This window comes from Rutidosis leptorrhynchoides, chromosome 4 (assembly GCF_046630445.1).
Source record: "Rutidosis leptorrhynchoides isolate AG116_Rl617_1_P2 chromosome 4, CSIRO_AGI_Rlap_v1, whole genome shotgun sequence".
Lineage (NCBI taxonomy): Eukaryota > Viridiplantae > Streptophyta > Magnoliopsida > Asterales > Asteraceae > Rutidosis > Rutidosis leptorrhynchoides.
In genome coordinates, this window is record NC_092336.1 from 352,188,823 (window position 1) to 352,199,186 (window position 10,364).

Below are 10,364 nucleotides of genomic sequence, written 5' to 3' on the forward strand. Positions count from 1 at the left end.
TATCTTGTACATTGCGTTTCGCGACTTGTACTCTTGTAATTTTTAGACGTTTCTCATCAATAAATTGAACCACTTGGATTGTATCTTGTACATTTGAGCTTTTTGGTCATTTGCATCTTCAAATATTCATTTGCGTCTTCAGTCTTCGCACTTATTTATTTAAATGAATATTACTTGGAATTAGAACAATTGCAACTAAAAACTTTACATATTGGGATGATATTGCGACTAAATATATTTTCTCGTTCAAGCTCGAGTTTAGATATCATTGAATTCCATGAGTTTGTAATTCTCAATCTTTAAAGTCAATCTCAAGGATTGAGTAATATCAGTCTTAAAGGCTGATTTTTAATTTTTTAAGGAGATTATCCTTTCTGGAGGTCTGATTCATTAGTCTTATCAAGCTAATTTGCACGGCGCCCTCCCCATTTTACGATACAGATCCTCTCATGGTTAGGATAAGTCTGACCACTTGGCGACCCTGTTGAGGTCTGTGAATTTCCTGCTGATTTTAGAGATGACTTTTCTAGATTTTTCGTCAACCTACAGCTGGTCTGGACGACAACTTCCTGACCTAAATCAAGAAGCGCGTGTCTTTTTCGGAAGACTTTACTTCCTTTTAATGATGGAATTGATTCATCGTGTAGATCCATCTTTCTTTCTAATATATTACAGTAAATTGGGTAAAACTGATTAGTATTGTTCAAAGCAAAAGTACCTGCAATAATCTTGTACAAAATATGTGATATATGTTTTAAAGAACTTGGTAAATTCTTTCCACACTTAGCTTTTATTTTTCTTTGCCTTTTTATTCTCCTTTATTCCATTTTAAAAGAATTCAAGCATTTTGGGTTGTTTCTCCATTTATGTTCTCTCCGAGGTAACAATAATTTCGACATTAACACCTAGTTTTATCGTTCACAAATACGTATAAACATGATTTTGAATTCATTTAGTTGAAAATTTTTTAAATTTTCACAAAATTTGGCAATTAAACTAAGTGTAAACCCGAGAGAATTTATAACCCTTCCCCACATTTGAGATCTTGCAATGCCCTTATTTGTAAGAAATCAGTACAAATTTAAATTCATGAGGGTGATTAGCGTAGAAAAATGATTAAAAATACCGAGTTTGCAAACATATTGTTTTATATCACATTTGATATTTTACGTCTTGTCGTCAAAATTAATAACTTTTGCTGAACTTAATGTCAGTCTTTGAAAGTGCGTTGTTTTACCCTGTTTTGTACATAAGATAAACTACAAACATATATATATATATATATATATATATATATATATATATATATATATATATATATATATATATATATATATATATATATATATATATATATATATATATATATATATATATCTTTTTATAAAACCTTTAGTTATTAAAACAATTTAAATGAATAGTTAAAATTTGTCGTTTTAAAGCGTGTGTTTTAAAAGCAAAGATTTTCGGGTTTTTTAATTTTTTTGGCATACTTTAGATCAATAATATTAAAATAATGATAATAAAATTTTTTACCCCGCCCTCGGGTAAAGCAATTTCGGTTCTACAACCTAGTCTTTAACTTACGACGAACTTTAGAAATCATTTTTTTAAACTTAATGAAATAAAGTAAAATTTGTTTTTAAATTCACACAAAACTTAATTTTAAAAAGCATATTAATTTTATACAAAACCTACAAAACAAAAATAAATTCAGAATGGGGGGGAAACTAGTTCTTTAGTGTCTGCTAGTGGAAAAGACCAATCGGATTCCATTCTCGGAACTACACGAGAATAGAACAACTAACTCTAGACAGCATTTTTTCTTAGAACATTTGAATTTCCCCACACTTAGGTAGCTGTTGTGTCGAATTTGTGATTAACTTCATTGTCAATTTCTTTTGGACCATAATCAACTTGCATATCTGTGACTTTTGTTTTAAGCCATTGGTCGGATTCCTGTGTAATATCCACAAATTTAACTAGTTTCGCCTTTTCTTTAGGTGATAGATTGGATACTAACCGGTTACATAACTTAAAGTTCCCCTTGGTTCTAGCATCACGAATTCGTTTAATAAGTTTCTTCATTGAACTGTTAATAACAGGGTCATTTAATTTCGTATCAACAACGGGGTTCTTTGTTATCAAGTCATCAGTAGGTGTTACTTCATCTTCCCCACACTTAGGCGTTTTATTATTGTTAAGCATTACCGTTGGAGTTGGTAAAACAATATGGTTTTTATCAATCGTTTTTGGGTCAACGGTTTTGGTTTGTGGAGATTTAGACTTTCGAATCACAAAGGTGATTTATTTTTCACCATCACTAAGTGTCATTCTACCCTTTTTTACATCAAATAACGCCCCGGTGGACGCTAAGAATGGTCGACCTAAAATTAGAGGAATGTTTGAGTCCTCTTCTATGTCAATGACAATAAATTTGACTAGAAAGGTTAAATTACCTACTTGAACGGGTAGGTTGTCAGCAATTCCAAATGGGTGCTTAATGGTTTGATCAAGGAGTCGAACACTCATTTCCGTTGGACTTAACTCACATACTCCTAATTTCTTATATAATGAAAGAGGCATAACACTCACACTCGCACCTAAATCTGCTAGTGCATCATACATGACACAATCACTAAGTAGACAAGGAACAATAAATTCACCCAGATCACCCAACCTGGGTGGAAGTTTTGGTGGAACTGTCTTCACCGGGTTTATTTTTACAGTTTTTGTTTCTTGCACTTTCTTATTCTTCTTCTTTTTTCCTAAGGTATCACAAATTTTATTACCTATGATTTGCTCATACTCAACTCCTTTTCTTGAAAACGGGATGGGTGGTATGTATGGTGTGACGACCTGGAAATTTCCGACTAAATTTAAACTTTATCTTTATATTATTCTGACACGATAAGCAATGTTTGTTAAGTTAAACCTCAAGGATTTTAAACTATGTTTATACATTCATTTAAACCTCGACCAAATTCCAATGATTCACGAACCATTAAATGAACATATATAAATATGTATATGTGTATATGTTATAAATTGAAAATGTCAACAAAGTATTTAAACGTATAATGCTTTATATGAACGTATTTGTTTCAATATGATTATCGACGAAAGTAAAAATATATATATATTAAATGATTGAATTATCAAAAACATTGAATTATGATTACAAGTCTCTGTTGAGAGGTCCACTATGATTTGAGAAAATCTATTCCTCTTAACGATATTCGGAATAATTTGTAAAGCTATTTATAAATAAAAATAAAAAGTGTCATTTACGAAAGTTAGACAAAAGCTAGTGGAAAATTGGTTTCCATAATATTCTATTAATCTATTTTCAAACGTACAAAAACATTTTCAGTTTAAAAAGAACTTTATTATTAAAACGTATATAACTTTTATAAATATCTAGAATCACTTTTGACAACTCATTACTTAACCAGTATAATAAATATAACGATATTTATATTTTATTTCATTAAAAATATATAACAATTTAAATTAATATTATATATATTTATACGCGTATTATACATACATAGTTTTTATACTTTTACTATACTTTAACTTTACCTTTACTTTACTTTTACTTTACTTTAACTTTAATAATTCACTTTAATAATTCATACTTTAATAATTCACTTTAATAATTCATACTTTAATAATTCACTTTAATAATTCATACTTTAATAATTCACTTTAATAATTCATACTTTAATAATTCATACTTTAATAATTCACTTTAATAATTCAAAAATCTATTATAAATAGAATTCAATAGGTTTCATTATTTCATAGAAACTTGAAAATATATTTCTCTAAACTCTCTCAATCGATTTACATATATATATATATATATATATATATATATATATATATATATATATATATATATATATATATATATATATATATATATATATATATTTGCTCTGTATTATTTCAAGATATTATTAGTATACATAAAATATTATGACGGAGTGATGTCCGAGTGATTTCAAAATAGTTTTTTTGAATGAGTCGAAGCTAAGGAAATTATGGGTTATAGCTATGGAGGTGATGGGTATGGTTCATGGGTATGCTCGTGAGGTCAATCTAGTGTTTATCATCTCCGTTGCGTCTACGTACTTTTCTGCAATATTGAATCTCAATATTGATACGTGAGCACTCATAACTTAACTTTTATATATCAATAGTGTATCCCTGACTAGTGCTCGAGTATATAGGATTATGCATGCTTGTACATTCGATATTGTCCTTAGATAGGTTTGTTGAATCCTGAATTAGATACATATGCTACTGAGATAGGGTATATGATATGCATGTCATTGGAAAGCTAGCGAAAAATTAAGAACTTTTCATTTAGATATCAAATGGTTTCGATGAACGGATTAGAAGTTATAGTCAACTGAATTTTAGTATTATTGTTAAAATGATTATTATTACTATCGTCGTTATTATTTTAATAGAAATATCATTGTTATTATAAAATATCATTATTACTATTATGTTAGTATTATCATTTTATCATAATACCATTTTTAGTAAATATAAATATTGTTATAGAATAATAATAATTATTATTACAAAATAATACAACTTTTACTTATTATTATTATGATCAATATTATTTTATCAAATAAATAGGGGATACAAAGATATTTTTCACCACGCGTAATATAATTACATTAATAATACTTACCACTATAGTTTTACGATATTAAGTGAACTTTATAAATTTTACTACTTAAGATATATAAAAGTATATATTATATATAAACGTTAATATAAATTTTTATTAATAAATGACTTTTATTATTATAAAATCTAATAAATATATTTAAATATATAAAACGACTATAGTTAAGTTATATAATAAACACGTATAAATTTTAGAAGTCATTTTGGGTCAAGTTGACTTTTGTTGACTTTTGCATATTAGTCTCGAGCATTAGGATTGTGGTACACTATGACTTGACCAAAAATTGTTAGACAAATATTGACCAACATATAAATATATATAATTAATATAGGTTCGTGAATCCGAGGCCTACCTTGCACTTGTTAAATGACGTTATATGTATTTTTACTACGAAATACAGTATGGTGGGTTTTCATAGCTCCCTTTTTAAATGCTTTTGCATTATATATTTTTGGGCTGAGAATACATGCATATTTTATAACTGTTTTACGAAATAGGCACAAGTACTAAAACTAATTCTATGTGGGTTTAAACCAGAAATATCCCCTTAGCTTGGTAACTATATCTACTGGTGTATGACTGGTAGGCGCGAATCCTAAAGATAGATCTATTGGGCCTGACAAACCCCATCATGACTATGGGATGCTTTAGTACTTCGAGGTTTATATAACACACCTGATTCGGTGTACTTTCAGAGGGTAAAACATGAACGTTAAGGCTTGTTACCGAGTGCCTACAACTTATAGAATACTTTTATACACTTGCGAGTGTACATATATTTATAAACGAAAATCTTGTGGTCTATTAATATATTGAAATGATTGTTATGATAAACCTATGAACTCACCAACCTTTTGGTTGACACTTTAAAGTATGTTTATTCTCAGGTATTAAAGAAATCTTCCGCTGTGCATTAGCTCATTTTAAGGATATTACTTGGAGTCATTCATGGCATATTTTGAAAGATGTTGCATTCGAGTCATTGAGTTCATCAAGATTATTATTATGTCAATTATAGTTGGATGTATTATCAAATGGTGTGCATGCCGTCAACTTTCGTTGTAAAGAATGTTTGTCTTTTAAAAACGAATGCAATGTTTGTAAAATGTATCATATAGAGGTCAAATACCTCACGATGTAATCAACTATTGTGAATCATTTATAATATATATGAACGGGTCCTTTCAGTTGGTATCAGAGCGGTGGTCTTAGCGAACCAGGTCTGCATTAGTGTGTCTAACTGATAGTCGTTAGGATGCATTAGTGAGCCTGGACTTCGATCGTGTCTGCATGTTAAAAGTTTTGCTTATCATTTTTGTCGGAATTGCCTGGTTATCATTCTTAGTCTAGACACGTCTTACTGCATTGATTGCATAAATAGTGTATAGACAAAATACATATCTTAGCGTATCTGCTAATCCATATCTTAGCGTATCTGTTACTGTAAACTTTGTATGACATATCACGTAAATTCCTCCGTAATCTACGAAATCTTTTGCGCTATATATATAGATATTCTATGTAATTAGATACCACCCGATAGCCGAAAAATCATTTCATATCGAAAAATCCTTTATTCAATCGAACGAAATGGAATTCGTCATTAGTTCAAGTCCCTCGAATTCCGATATGGAATCCCACTCAAGCTCCGAAAGTAGTGTGACCGGAATGGATCAACCAATTAGCCATCATCTATTCTAGATGAATTGGGGATAGGTTCGTAGCCTCCTCAATAATTGGAGACAAGAAGAAGGTGATCCCTTCCATCCCCCACATTGCCCTCTTGGCGATGAACCTGAAGCACTTACCGGCGAACCGGTCCGAAACACCATTTTCTCTCTCATTTCCAGAGTATCTCGTCACGATTATATACTACATTAAATTCTAGATTTTATTTATCCACTCGTCCGAACCGACAATCACCCCGGTGTAATAAAAGAAGTCAACGAGCTTCGCGCTCGAGTAGTGGCTTTAGAGAATATGGTGCAAGGGTTACAAACACCAACAAATAACGAAGTATTAATTCATAATTTCAATTTTATTGAATAAATACTCCGTAAAAGTTATGTAATTTCTAAAGTCTTTAGGGATTATTCAGTTCTAGTTTCAACCGTAAATCAAATGAGTTTAATTTAATATTAACTCATTAAATCTATGTTACATCTGAAGAAAATATGCACATATATATTTTCATAAAGACTGTAATAATATTCTGTTGTACAAAATATTAATTGTGAAATTTTTTTTAACGGGTAGGTAATACCCGAGAGATATATAAATTCAAAATTAATATGTTACATTTTTCGAATCTGATTAAGCAAATCATCAACTATACTCCCAAAATCTCACAACAATATACATTCTTGTATAGTAATCAAAACAACCATTCTCACCCAAATTTGATTACGCATTCTGATTTTGACAAATCAAAATCCAAGTCATGATTTAACAGAAGACATCACTCTTAGATTCCTACATCTTTCAAAGCTATACTTTGGCTTCAAAACTGTGTTAGAACATCATATGTATATTAACGATTACAAACTGTGTTCAAACTCTCCGAAGTTTTCGAAGACACTTCAAACAATGAACAATCGAGATGATGATCCAACCACATATTACCCACATTTATGTACCTGAAAAGCTCTCGAAGCCAAAGTCATAGTTCGACGCGTATCCGTGTCAGACCCTTTGGCATTTATTAGCTAAAATGACTTTTCAATTCCTTTTCAAAGTAGACAGTTTTGTCACAGCTCCAGCAAGTCAACTTCGACTTTTCAGTCGGACTAGTCTTATTATAACCTCGATAGATACGTTGCCCTTTCTTCATCGTTACTGGGGACCTTTCATATCTCGCCACCTTAGCAATAAACTTACCAACAACTTCAATTATCTTTGACTTTTCGAAAAATCATTATATTTATTGAAATCACATCATTTACTCATTCGCATCTTGTAACGAGAATTGTCATACGAATCATCTGAAAACAGTAACCAGTATTTTCAAATCTCGCAGTATGTCTACGCCAACAGTTATATGTGTACGTAAAACGTCTATCTCCTGGACTTACATACTTTGAATGTGAAGTTCTGAAAAATATTTTGAACTGCAAACTAGTTCTTGAAATGCTGACGAAGCATCAAAAACTGTAAACGATCTTAACAGTAAAAAAGTTTGATGACAAAGAATAGTAAGGTGGTAAAGCTGAGAAAAAGAGAAGGTTTGGACCTGGAAAACGGATTGAACAGACTATGAAGGAGGCTGTGGACAAATCACAAAGACTAAATCTGCCTTCAAAGAATCCAAATGATTCAGTGCCTGCTAAAGTCATTAACGAATACCTTACTCTTTATCTGAAGTCATTTATCTCTTTGCGCTATCAGTGTTACATCATATAAGAAACTATTAGTTTCTATATTCTATATACTTTCGAGTTTAAATTATGAATGTTTTGAAGTAGTGTTGGGAACTGAAGCATGAGTTAGAATAATATAATGACACTTGATCAACGTGATTATATTACAGTAAGTCATGCTGAGTTTCTAATGGGACATGACGATTCACAGACCATGCCGTCATCATGTTCCATGTTACACGACTCTTGTATTCTATTTAATCTCTAAAAATATCAAGAATATATTTTCTTGATGATTCGGTCTTTTCAGGGTATTCTGGTAAATTAATAATCAAGATTGTGCCATTACCATTTCCTTCTTAGAACATTTACTATGTTCATTCTGAAATTCATATCTGCGAATACTGGACCATTACAAACGTTGCTTAATCGCAAGAAGAAGAAAAGAAAGGACAAAACTCCAAAATAGAAATTGGAGTATAAATCGTAGCAAATAGAAGGGAGCATTAACTGTGGATGTAAATGATTATAGAAGACAAAAGCAGGGGCTTTGAAATATAAGGGAAGATATAAAACCCAACAACCACCCAAAAATTATAAACCGTATATATCGATGCATATAGCAATATAAAGACACGGAAGAACTAAAAACACTATAAAACCGAGAGTATAGTAGAAGTAAATAGATTCTTCCGGAGGCAGATGAAAAAGAAAAATGACAGATATGAAAGTGAGGAGTATATCGAGAATCAGAACTGGATGAAGCATATTGACAAATACTTTAAATTATGAGTTGAGGGAGAAAGAATAGAAGGTGTGAGTTGTAAGAAAACGAAGGAGGTGGATTTATAATGAAATACCCGACAGAGAAATCAAGATGGATTATCGTATTAATTCGAAGAGAATCATAATCTCCTTAATCACCGAAGCATCAAATCCAACATAGATTACAAAGATTTTCTTTAAATTCGGAGATCAATTGTGATGATGTCAAAAGATATGACGAATCACTATAATCTTATTTCCTTCATTTACGATAACTTCCCTCATACGCTTCGAGTAATCGAATTATTTTATCCATACTTCTTAGACATTATAAAACTTCATAATCGTTACGTCATAATAACATTCTCATTGTTAGCCATAACGACCTCTATCAAATTTCGGGGACGAAATTTCTTTAACGGGTAGGTACTGTGACGACCCGGAAATTTCTGACTAAATTTAAACTTTATCTTTATATTATTCTGACACGATAAGCAATGTTTGTTAAGTTAAACCTCAAAGATTTTAAACTATGTTTATACATTCATTTAAACCTCGACCAAATTCCAATGATTCACGAACCATTAAATGAACATATATGAATATGTATGTATATGTGTATATGTTATAAATTGAAAATGTCAACAAAGTATTTAAACGTATAATGCTTTATATGAACGTATTTGTTTCAATATGATTATCGACGAAATTAAAAAAAAATATATTAAATGATTGAATTATCAGAAACATTGAATTATGATTACAAGTCTCTGTTGAGAGGTCCACTATGATTTGAGAAAATCTATTCCTCTTAACGATATTCGGAATAATTTGTAAAGCTATTTATAAATAAAAATAAAAAGTGTCATTTACCAAAGTTAGACAAAAGCTAGTGGAAAATTGGTTTCCATAATATTCTATTAATCTATTTTCAAACGTACAAAAACATTTTCAGTTTAAAAAGAACTTTATTATTAAAACGTATATAACTTTTATAAATTTCTAGAATCACTTTTGACAACTCATTACTTAACCAGTATAATAAATATAACGATATTTATATTTTATTTGATTAAAAATATATAACGATTTAAATTAATATTATATATATTTATACGCGTATTATACATACATAGTTTTTATACTTTTACTATACTTTAACTTTACCTTTACTTTACTTTTACTTTACTTTAACTTTAATAATTCACTTTAATAATTCATACTTTAATAATTCACTTTAATAATTCATACTTTAATAATTCACTTTAATAATTCATACTTTAATAATTCACTTTAATAATTCATACTTTAATAATTCACTTTAATAATTCATACTTTAATAATTCACTTTAATAATTCAAAAATCTATTATAAATAGAATTCAATAGTTTCATTATTTCATAGAAACTTGAAAATATATTTCTCTAAACTCTCTCAATCGATTTATATATATATATATATATATATATATATATATATATATATATATATATATATATATATATATATATATATATATATATATATAT